This window comes from Sinohyriopsis cumingii, chromosome 15, assembly GCF_028554795.1.
Source record: "Sinohyriopsis cumingii isolate HCF-2022 chromosome 15, ASM2855479v2, whole genome shotgun sequence".
NCBI lineage: Eukaryota > Metazoa > Mollusca > Bivalvia > Unionida > Unionidae > Sinohyriopsis > Sinohyriopsis cumingii.
Window position 1 is genome coordinate 97,286,004 of NC_142975.1, and position 12,454 is coordinate 97,298,457.

Here is a 12,454-nt window from a genome sequence, read left to right on the forward strand (position 1 = left end):
TGAATCTAATATTCGCAGCAATCAGTTCATTTTCGTGTCGTCTGACTATACAATTTGTATCAGTTAGTGAATTTTCCGTGTCGTCTGACTCTAACATTTGTATCAATCAGTGCATTTTCCGTGTGGCCTGATTCTAATATTTGTACCAATCTGTGCGTTTTCCGTGTCGCCTGACTCTAATATTCGCAGAAATCAGTTCATTTTCCGTGTCGACTGACTCTAATATTCGTACTAATCAGTGCATTTCCCATGTCGCCTGACTCTAATATTCGTACTAATCAGTGCATTTTCCATGTCGTCTGACTCTAATATTTGTACTAATCAGTGCATTTTCCATTTCGCCTGACTCTAATATTCGTACCAATCGATGCATTTTCCATTTCGCCTGACTCGAATATTCGTACCAATCGATGCATTTTCCATGTCGCCTGACTCTAATATTCGTACCAATCGGTGCATTTTCCATGTCGCCTGACTCTAATATTCGTACCAATCGGTGCATTTTCCATGTCGCCTGACTCTAATATTCGTACCAATCGGTGCATTTTCCATGTCGCCTGACTCTAATATTCGTACCAATCGGTGCATTTTCCATGTCGCCTGACTCTAATATTCGTACCAATCGGTGCATTTTCCATGTCGCCTGACTCTAATATTCGTACCAATCGGTGCATTTTCCATGTCGCCTGACTCTAATATTCGTACCAATCGGTGCATTTTCCATGTCGACTGACTCTAATATTCGTACTAATCAGTGCATTTCCCATGTCGCCTGACTCTAATATTCGTACTAATCAGTGCATTTTCCATGTCGTCTGACTCTAATATTTGTACTAATCAGTGCATTTTCCATTTCGCCTGACTCTAATATTCGTACCAATCGATGCATTTTCCATTTCGCCTGACTCGAATATTCGTACCAATCGATGCATTTTCCATGTCGCCTGACTCTAATATTCGTACCAATCGGTGCATTTTCCATGTCGCCTGACTCTAATATTCGTACCAATCGGTGCATTTTCCATGTCGCCTGACTCTAATATTCGTACCAATCGGTGCATTTTCCATGTCGCCTGACTCTAATATTCGTACCAATCGGTGCATTTTCCATGTCGCCTGACTCTAATATTCGTACCAATCGGTGCATTTTCCATGTCGCCTGACTCTAATATTCGTACCAATCGGTGCATTTTCCTTTTCTCCTGACTCTAATATTCGTACCAATCAGTGCATTTTCCATGTCGCCTGACTCTAATATTCGTACCAATCGGTGCATTCTTCATGATAAGCGTTAATTATGCAATGGACGTTTACATTCCTTACTAAATTATTTATAATGCGCGCCCTTAACTTCTGTAGATTAGTCTCGATAAATAAACGTTTCCTTAGTCGAACATTTCAAATATGCTGGAAATGATACCACAAATTAAGTTCAAATGTTCTGGTCAGGAGAATTATGTTTGAAAAGTTGTTTATGTAATTTTTTAAAATTGGTACATTTAAGGTTTATGTTGTTTAGCTTAATCTCATCCTATGATTACTTTTGACACAGTTTCAACTGTATCAAGTTGAATGAAAGAAACTGATTGAAAGATGTTCTTAAGAAAGTAATATTTCAAACTCATCGGCTTTGAAATTAGATCTATGGTCACCGGCCTCAAGAGAGGATATATCATAACCAACAATGTATACATTTTTTCGTGTGAATTGATCATTATTTCTATGTCCGATTAGGACGAACATATTTATCTACCGGCACAGTTCTATTAATCTTTGGACATATGTATTGGACCTCGTACCCATTGATTTTCGACAACGAGCTGTATCAGTTCCAGCCTCGGTCATAACGGCCATAACAAAACTAAAACTGTCATCGTGATTTTAATCTTAACAATGTTGAATATTTAATGTGCGCTTATTTTTTTTAAATACATAAAAGACAAATGAATGTTTGACAACATAACAATGCTTTCCATTTGCATTTCTTCATAAAAAATCAATGTTGTGCCCATGAATATAAACATTTTAACACGCACTTAAAAACTCGAACCATTATAATCTCTGATATGCTAAATAAGGTTGTAGATAGCTTAACCTAAATTATATATTCCCCAGCAACGTTCCCTCTAAGGGAATGGTAGATGTGCACGCTATGCGCGCTGCATTCTGCAAGCATTACGGTGATTTTAGCATTAATGTTGAAGTGGTATTTGGCTTTATGTTTTCATTTTGTATGTAAACGTGTCATATCATGAAGGTTTCTGATGGATCCGACTTTAAACATCATGGTCGTTTATTGCCAGTAATCTGTAATAGAGTTTTCATTAGATTCCATAATTGATGTCTAAGTAACTATACTTTAAAATGCCAATGCAGTGGCTGACTACCGTGGCAGCAGGCACAGCCGTGCTGTGGGGCCTGGCTATCTTGGGGGTCCGGTAAAATCAGGTCAGGTCCAAAGTGACAGTAATGGGAGGGGGGCGGGGGCTGTACACAATTTGTGTTGTTGTGGGGCCCATGATGAGAGAGTTACGACACAGCCTGTGTTAGCTGACATACAAACATAAGTTCGGAAAATCATGACAGAATGTCATGTTAAAGAGTAAATTGCAAATACACACGCACCTCTTGTTTATATATTGCCACTACATAAAGATATATGCATCTTAGAGTTGAGTTCTATCCAAAAGTGTTCATACTGTAAATTGATATTGGTTTCTTATCCGACTGGAGTGCATTAGCAATGATCTGGATATCATGCATTTTCGATTATCTAGCAGGTGTGAATTTACAATTACATTTCTGGCGTGCATTTACATTTTTACCTGGCTGGTGCGCATTAATAATTACCTGGATGACGTGCATTTACTATGAACGGCCTGGTGTGGGACCTCTCCGGTGGCTTAAGTTGTTAGAGCTTCCGCCTCGGATGAGGGAAGGGTCACGGGTTCGAACCACTGCAGAGTCATACCAAAGGCTTACAAAAAGTGTACTAGCAGGTGCCTTGCTTGGCGCTCAGCATTAACAGGTTAGTGTAGGACTGGTTGACCTGGAGTAAGGATAATTTGACTAGGTGGAATATGGTATTACATGTCTGCGGCATGATTACCAAGTGCTATATATCACTAAACACTGCCACACTGCAGTCATCGTAGCGATATGATACAATGTGTTAAATCTACATTAAAAAAATCCAAACACACACATACACACACAAGTGTGCGTGACTGGTTTGCATTTAAATTCTTGCGTACATTTACAGTGACCTGTTTGCCGTGCATTTATCATTACCTGTATGGTTTGCAAATACAGTTATATCTAGCAAACATAAAATCTTCCATACTTAACATTGTTCTCATGCTTCAATTATATCTCGGCTGAATTGCAGATAATACAGTCTTTTGGATAGGGCTTTTGCGTAGTCCGTTAATTTTTCACAAATCTTGGTATATTAGGGTATTGCCTGTTTCATAGCGTCTGGCAGACTTAAGTTAATGTGGAAATACATATTATTGTCGGTTTCCCATGTCACTGCGTTTGGATGACGTGAGTTAATATGGAGATACATATAGGTGGCGCTATAAAGTTTCGTATTGTGTTCGAGTTTTGAACAAAATGAATTTACCAGTGTTTCCTCGCTGGTCATTTTGGCTATTTAATACAGACCATTTGTATCTTAGGTGTTATTAAAACAAAAAAGAACGTTTAATTGCCTTTATTTTGATATAAGATAGACGAGTGTAATTTGGGATCTAGAGTATACAGAATGGTTCACTCTATATGTTCGCCTAACTTGGCGCTCAGCATAAATAGGTTAGTGTTAGGACTGGTCGGCCTGGTGTTAGGATAATGTGATTGGGTAGGACATGATGATACATGTCTGTGGCATGATGCCCCGTGCTAGACATCACCATAAACTGCCACACAGCATATTTCGTAGCCATATGCCTGAAAAATTGTTAAAGCTATGTTAAAAATCCAAAACACACATACACACGCACACACACAGACACACACTTGAGATGTGCTCGTATAAAAAACAAACTGCTATCTCCGATTGGTTATTTTTACTTACGGGACTTCAGAGATAGGCTGGTTCCTTGCTTCGTATGTTCCCTGCAACGCATAGAGCATACAAATCAGGGAACCTGACTACTTCAGAGGTAGATTGTAAAACAAAGAGCCGATAACCTTTTTAAAATTTTCAGATATTCTGAAACTCATTTATTGCACGTTCAGAAGCTTGTATTACCTTATTGTCAAAATTCGTTTTCCCTATTTTAATAACTGATAGAGTACTTTTGTCAAATTCAGGGTAAATTTTCAAGCAAATGGGAGCAATCGTTTTGGTCTACTATGTGCTTTGATCCTGTATAATTTCCACAAGTTTAATATTCAAAGAAACGTCAGCCACAGTCCATAGAAGTAAAATAGACATATGTCAACATTCAATCCATTGTGCATGTTGCAAATGCAAACAACTTCACTTTACACACGCAACTCTCTCAAAAGTACATACTAACTGGTGAGCACTCCCTATAATTGTCACTTGCCCATTTCATAGCATCCGGATGACTTGAGTTAATATAGAGAAACATAGAGTTGTCGGTTGCCCATTTACTTGTTCTGGAAGATTTTGATTATTGTGGTGATACATATGGAATCGGAACACAATTAATAGTTGCAGTTCTTTACCCACGAATGTAGTCCCAGTCTATTTTAGAGCATGTTTGCCTGTCTCTATTTGGTGAAGATACAAGATATAGATTTAGGCATTCTTGGTATGGATTTAAAGGTAACTGTTTATTGTTTAGAATACGACCTTACGGTGTGGTTGTCGGTGTGTGTTTCGGCGACAGTGTACAGTGAGCAATAGGGTCTTGGTGATGATCCGGAAGTGAAATATGTGTTCCGTTGCACGTTGATTTGCTTACAGTCCAGCTTCTCAAAACATGCCGGTGAACTTATTACAAGAACTTCACCGTGAAGCCATCTTTGAAGGTATTTTAGATTAAAATATGATTTGTGTTGATTGTCACACAGTGGATAGTTTAGTACTGATAAACAAATGTAGAGAATATATCGTAAAATTAATTGTGTTCTAGGTCCTGTTCATTCTTGTCGGTTGTGACTTGAATTATTGTGGTGATACATATATTGGTATGTTGCCCGTTTCATTCCGTCTGGATCACTTGAGTTAATTTTGGAGGTACACATATTTGTCGGTTAGCTTAATACATAGTTTTGTTTAGATGTGTTGACTATCTAGGAAAGTCACCGTGTCCATTTAATCTATTTCCTTCAGATTTCACGTTCCAGTTGTTTAGATTCAGAATATGCTTGGGAAGTCAATGTAGCGGAATATTACGACATCCCAGAAACTCTATATCCTTAGTATAGTTCAGCTTGACATGTACTAAGTGACCATCAGTTATAATTCACAAAGTATAAAAATAAGTGCTCTTTAAAACCAATATACAGTGTTATATCTTATTTGATATGGTTTAGACCATCGTTCACATTATAGGAGTTGTATGTTTTATGTGTGATCATTTGAATATAGTTTTATTTGAGAGTTCTTTTCTATTTGCTCGGTGTCCAAAGCCAGTTCTGTCTATGAGTTATTACGAATCGGTCTATGCGTTGATATTAATTACGAGCCCGTCTACGAGTTAATGTTTATTATGAGGCGGTCTAAGAATTTATATTAATTACGAGTCGTTCTACGAGTTGATGTTAATCACGAATTGGTCTATGAGTTAATGTTATTGCTACTCATTCTATGAGTTGATGTTTAATGTAAGTTGTTCTGTGATTTAATGTTGATTATGAGCCGGTCTAAGAGTTTGTTTTTACGAGTTGGTATATGAGTCGATGTTTACTGCAGCTCATTCTATGAGCTGATGTTTATTACTAGTCGATCTGTGAGTTGTTGTTTATTACTAGTCGATCTGTGAGTTGTTTTTCATTATGAGTCAGTCTACGTGTTGATATTTATTTCGAATATGTCTATGAGTTGGGGTTAAATATGATTCTGTCTATGGCTTGATGTTTATTGCAAATAAGTCTATGAGTTGATGTTTATTGCAAATCGACCAATGACTTGATGTTTATTGCAGGTCGGTCTATGACTTGATGTTTATTGCAAATGGGTCTATGACTTGATGTTTATTGCAAATGGGTCTATGACTTGATGTTTATTGCAAATGGGTCTATGACTTGATGTTTATTGCAAATGGGTCTATGACTTGATGTTTATTGCAAATCGACCAATGACTTGATGTTTATTGCAGGTCGGTCTATGACTTGATGTTTATTGCAAATGGGTCTATGACTTGATGTTTATTGCAAATGGGTCTATGACTTGATGTTTATTGCAAATGGGTCTATGACTTGATGTTTATTGCAAATGGGTCTATGACTTGATGTTTATTGCAAATGGGTCTATGACTTGATGTTTATTGCAAATAGGTCTATAACTTGATGTTTGATGCAAATAGGTCTGAGTTGATGTATTTTTGCAAATCGACCAATGACTTGATGTTTATTGCAAATCGGTCTATGAGTTGATGTTTACTGCAGGTCGGTCTATGAGTTGATGTTTATTGCAAATGGGTCTATGACTTGATGTTTATTGCAAATAGGTCTGAGTTGATGTTTATTGCAAATCGGTCTATTACTTGATGTTTATTGCAAATCGGTCTATGAGTTGATGTTTATTGCAAATCGGTCTATGGCTTGATGTTTATTTCAAATGGGTCTATGACTTGATGTCTTCACAATATATGACTTGATGTTTTCACAAGTCGATAAAGATAGTTTCGTTTGGCTAGTGTTCAAGATGTATCCTTTATTCACCCCAATTATAAATATGGTTTATATATTATCTGTATCTATGAATAAATGTGCTCTCAACTTCTTATAATCCACGGGTAATACAAAAATCTTTTAAATTAAAAGACAGATTTGCAAGTTAAAATCATTATGAAGCCAATACAGAACGTGTAATTTTTTATTTTCACCCTTAAGCAGGGATTTCAATGAAACGTCTCATTGGAAGGTGATTGAACCTGATGACTTACAAAACTGAATGAAGCCCAGATCTGGCTAGTAGCATCTTATGATTCATGATCAGCAATGACATATCAGCCAGTTTCATTTCAGCACTTGAAATATGTGACAGTGCTTGAAATATGTGACAGTGCTTGAAATATGTAACTGTGCTTGAAATATGTGAATGTGCTTGCTTGAAATATGTGACAGTGTTTGAAATATGTGACAGTGCTTGAAATATGTGACTGTGCTTGAAATATGTGACAGTGTTTGAAATATGTGACAGTGCTTGAAATATGTGACAGTGTTTGAAAAATGTGACAGTGCTTGAAATATGTGACAGTGCTTGAAATATGTGACTGTGCTTGAAATATATGACAGTGCTTGAAATATGTGACTGGGAAGTTTGGGAAAGGGAAATACTAGCATGAGGTTATTTATATACATTAATTGATTTGCATTTGCAATGAAATCACATAACTGTTGCTGATGAAAGTTTCATTCGTCACCAGTATGCAGTTGTTCATTATTTTGTTACACCACGTTGACTAGTTCATGCTTTCCGCTGTACCTTCGCATATTATCTGTTTCTAATACGTATGTCTGTCAACAGGTTGGCATTATACGATATCCCAATTATTGACATTTTTAAATAAAGACAGTTCGTTGGGAAAATTGTGGGGGAGTTTTGAACCACTAGGGCGGGGTGTATGGGGGTCACACTTTCAAGCTGCCTGTATTTCAGCAGGTTCTAATTGATATGTCAACATATTTTATACAACCGCTGATGATTCAGGTGCCAATAGCAAACATTGCTGTATTATTTTGTCTAAACGTCAGACTTGATTTACGACAGCATTTTAGTAATAGCACAGGTAGACCTTTGTAGACGCTGGTAGATACTGGTTGATGCCTATAAACACAGACACTGATAGACACTTATAGACACCGACATATACTGGTAGACTCCGACACACACTGGTAGAGACTGTAATCATAGTTTGCAAGAAATTATTGTGATATATTAGATAAAATGAATACATTTTGGAACTCACTGTAAACGTGTAAAATATGAAACAATTACTCCTATATCTGAACAATATTTTTTGAAAGCCTCTAAATGTTTACATGGGATTTCCTACATAGAAAAGGTCTGTTAGATCATGTGATCTTATTATCTGGAATTTCTTAAATTAAATATAAATAAATAAAAATAAAAAATAAATAAGTAAAAGAAGTTTTAAAATTTATTAATGAATAAATAAATGAATAAGAATATAAGCCCAACTAATGTATCATGAGCTCTTTCGTTGTCTTTGTCATTAGTTTAACTTAAGAAAGTCACCCAAACGCAATGACCACCTTCAAACACCAACAGCTATTAGTTCAATAACGTGCCAAATTTAACTTCAATTTCGCTTTGTGATCGTGTTAAAACGTAAACAGCGATTCAAATATCACGGATTGCAAAATAAATGAAATTGCCGGCTTTACTTTAAGATTACATCTGACTAAAAAGTAACGTAACATCACGGTGTGCAAAATCTAAATCATTTTTAAAAAAAATACATTTAGAATACAAACAGCGAATACCACATGTCACTGTTTACGTACCAACTTGACATTTTAAGATATATTTGCGTTATATGAAAGAGTTTTGTTTGTATCAGTTGTTACGTTTTTTTAAAAAAAACATTTTAAATAGGAATTTTTTGGAAAGGGCATTAAATAACGGCAGTTATTGTTGTATCTTGAATTGTTTCTCTCTCTGTATCTGCGTGTTAAGTATGCGAGTATATGCAGTCCGTCGTTATGTCTCATTATATCTCATAGTCCTTATGTCTCATTATGTCTCATAGTCCTTATGTCTCATTATGTCTCATAGTCCTTATGTCTCATTATGTCTCATTAGATAAATACCTAGATAAATGTACAGTTTTGAATGTTTCACATATTTGTAGTTAGACATCTAGTTAAAATGTAGTTAGATAGCTAGTTATGATATAGTTAAATAACTTAAACATTATTAGATAGCGAGTTAGAGTGTAGCTAGATAGCTAGTTAAACAAAATTGGGTTTTAATTAACCAGTTTTGTTTATATGAACATGTGTGTGCTTGTGTGTGTGTGTGTGTGTGTGTGTGTGTGTGTGTGTGTGTGTGAGAGAGAGAGAGAGAGAGAGAGAATATTTATCTGTTTATAACTAACTGCAGAAAGAAATATTCTTCCTATACCATATAACAAGCACAAGGTGGAACAGATTACATTGATTAATTCTACAAATTAGTACTTTACAATTGTCACAAATATGTTGATTAGTCCGTAGATTAAAGGCAATCAATGAAATGAAAACGTGACTAGAAATGTATCAGTTCAGCCACAACTAGTTCATTAGCTCCCGGGGACGTTTGTCTTCCATTTTGTATGAACTGTGTCTTGCGAAAGCACTAATTATACACATCAAATGCTACACGATTTCGTATTGAGTTTCGCTGCTTTCAACTTAACGCACATGTTTTTGGTAAGAGTTTCGCGGCGTATTTCTTTTTGCGTATACATTCTACTTATCTGAAACTAGGTTAGAGTCAACGATACGTGTTGTATTTATATTTTTATGACAAGGAAGGCGACATTGATGATGACAGCCAAGACGACAACAACGGTGATGATGGTGTCGATGACAAGCATCAAAAGTGTCCATATGATTCCAATGGCAGTTTGCAAGCTAGAATATAGCTATTGTCGCCAAACAGAAAGTAATTATGCAATACACAAAGAAACAAATTAGGAAACTGAGACGATGTATTATAACCGTTATTCATTCGCGCCTTTTGTTGTTTCCTGCTATTTGTTTTATGTAAATTAGATCGTTTAAACTACGGAGCAAATAATTAAGGCTTTACAAGAAACCATTACAGGAAATCTGTTTGTTGGGTATCAGAAAACATAGTTACACTGGAATGAGTTTTGTGTTTTAAATATGAGGTAAATACCTTTCATTCAACCCATTTATCATTCCATGTATAAAGAATACCGCAGTAAGTGTATGAGGAATGTTATCGGATTATGAACAAAGTCAAGAGTTAGATCAATAGATTTATTTCTCCTTGTCAGTGTCACAGTGTAAATCATTTTTAAATTCGTGTTGTCATTTTGTTATTTAAGGTTACAACACATAAACAAATAACAATATAAACTGTTGAGGTTCATACTTACATTAGACTGTTTTCCAACTAGATGCTGTTTATTTTTTCAGCTTATTTCGCTGTTGCTATAAATGAAATTCAGCTGCATCGTTATGCCATCGTTATCCCATCGTTATGCCATATTTAAACGTCTGAAAAGATATAATGAGGGCTAAGAAATATGTCGAATATATCACGTCGTACAACCAGAACGCCTTTTGGTAGCTACACGTATGGATTCCAGATTGTTTACCAAACTCTAAATATTGTACCTTAATAAAGGTTTTATAAAAAAGAATGCTGTTGTCCATTGTGTTTATATTTTCTGGAACTAACACGAATGCTAACGTCCATCAAATGACAACGTACTATTTTTTCAGAACTTAACATATTTGATTACGACTCATTCCATGGAACTTCATAACCGGAAAACTTGCTTTAAGTTAATACGCTTCTGGTCAATGATGTTTCCAGTAGGTTTTGTAAACGTGTCCAAACTATCTTGCATGTGATAGACTTTGAATTAAAAAAAATAATATTTTTGTTCTTCAAAAATTCATATGATGCGTACCCCCTTTACACTTTTTTAATAGTCTCGTTCAAGCCGATGTTCTCGTGACCAAGAGAGATCTTCAACGAGCTAGTGTCTGGTAAAGATCGAAATACATACATACATACATACATACATACATACATACATATAATTAAGAAAGATTGTACTATCTGAAACCTGACAATGTTCCAGTAACTTCTTTAATCTGATAATATATGAGTAGTTTTATAATATTTAATAATGTAGAAACTAACCGCACGTATTACTGGTCTAGTACTTTGTTACGGTCAATTTTTTTAATGTTTTCGTATCCCTACAAGGGACGTAAAAAGCATTATGCAAATAACATCCCTCCGCTCCTCGGAATATTTCTACTAATGATTGACGATAAACCGTAATAGTTTATCTGTAAATATATCTTTTACCTGCTTTGACTTTTTTTAAATTACAAAATGACTGTGTCTTACTTCGGTATATCGCTGTTCTAGTCACCGGTCTTTTCCTGGACTCACTGAGGTCCTGTTAATTTGCACAACCAAGAAACCATTCTTCAATGCTTTGTGTTTGTAATTTTATAAAGGAAGCTACCCAGTATAAATGTATATGTCTGTATATAGCGCCTCAAAACGAAGGACTTACAGAGGCAATCATTTTCCTGTATAACAACATCGGATTAGATGCATGTTTTCTCTATACAGAGACGTATTTAAATAATCAACACTCATGAAAGGCTAATCCCGAAAATAATCTTCCCAATTTACAGCTAAATTTGTAGCGTTGCCAGATAGAAGTGTTTAACTGTTATGGGTACCGTTGTCTGACATATCGCCGCATTTAATCTTGTTTGTCTATGGTGTTAATTCATTCCTGTATCACGTTTTCACATCGTATTTTGCCCTTGTTGTTGTTTATTTAGCACTGTTGAACCAATCAGTTACCTATCCTTATTAGATGTATGTATCAGTTTAAATCAAATTATGTTCATCTCCCGTTTACACAGCCTGGACGGCCTTTTTCAATGTTTGAAATCTAAGTTGTATGCGATTCTGGAGTTCACCAAAATGGTCTTACGTTTGTCGGAAGCTGAGTAATAAAATCCATATTTGCATGAGACACTAAGGAATCGGCAAGATCGTTGATGATAAACTGATAACCTTGGATGAAGAAAAAAAAAACCAACAACACTATGAATAATACATATGAAACACACACATATACACGATACTGCCCAATGAAACACATGCATCGCAAAAAACTGGGAAACTACCGATCATCTGTCCGTTCTTCTACTCATATATGTATGAAAAACTTTACAACGATTGCCCTTAACACTGACGACATTGTAGAATTTGTCGAGTAATGACACCTCGTTCTTGTTCTCGAATATATATATATATATATATATATATATATATATATATATATATATATATATATATATATATATATATATATATATATGCAATGATTGGCCTCCACTTAGTTCTGAAATAGGCATGTAAAATTATGTAATGATTCAGGTTATAGATGATGCTACCTTATTTCATTTTGTCATTTCTTCAAGACGCATTCTAGGTCAAAATAATTATTACTGAACAAGAAGTGAATCTCTTAAACGTATGCCTTTGCATATATATATATATATATATATATATATATATATA

At 35.4% G+C, this 12,454-nt stretch overlaps 1 long non-coding RNA gene across 1 annotated transcript; it reads left to right on the plus strand.

Moving 5' to 3' along the window:
• The first annotated feature begins 5,171 nt into the window (after positions 1-5,171).
• On the plus strand, positions 5,172-10,535 carry LOC149782368 (uncharacterized). Its single transcript, XR_016414585.1, has 3 exons — positions 5,172-5,225; positions 9,675-9,808; positions 10,309-10,535. It is a non-coding gene; the product is annotated as an uncharacterized LOC149782368 (long non-coding RNA).
• Positions 10,536-12,454: the final 1,919 nt, after the last annotated feature.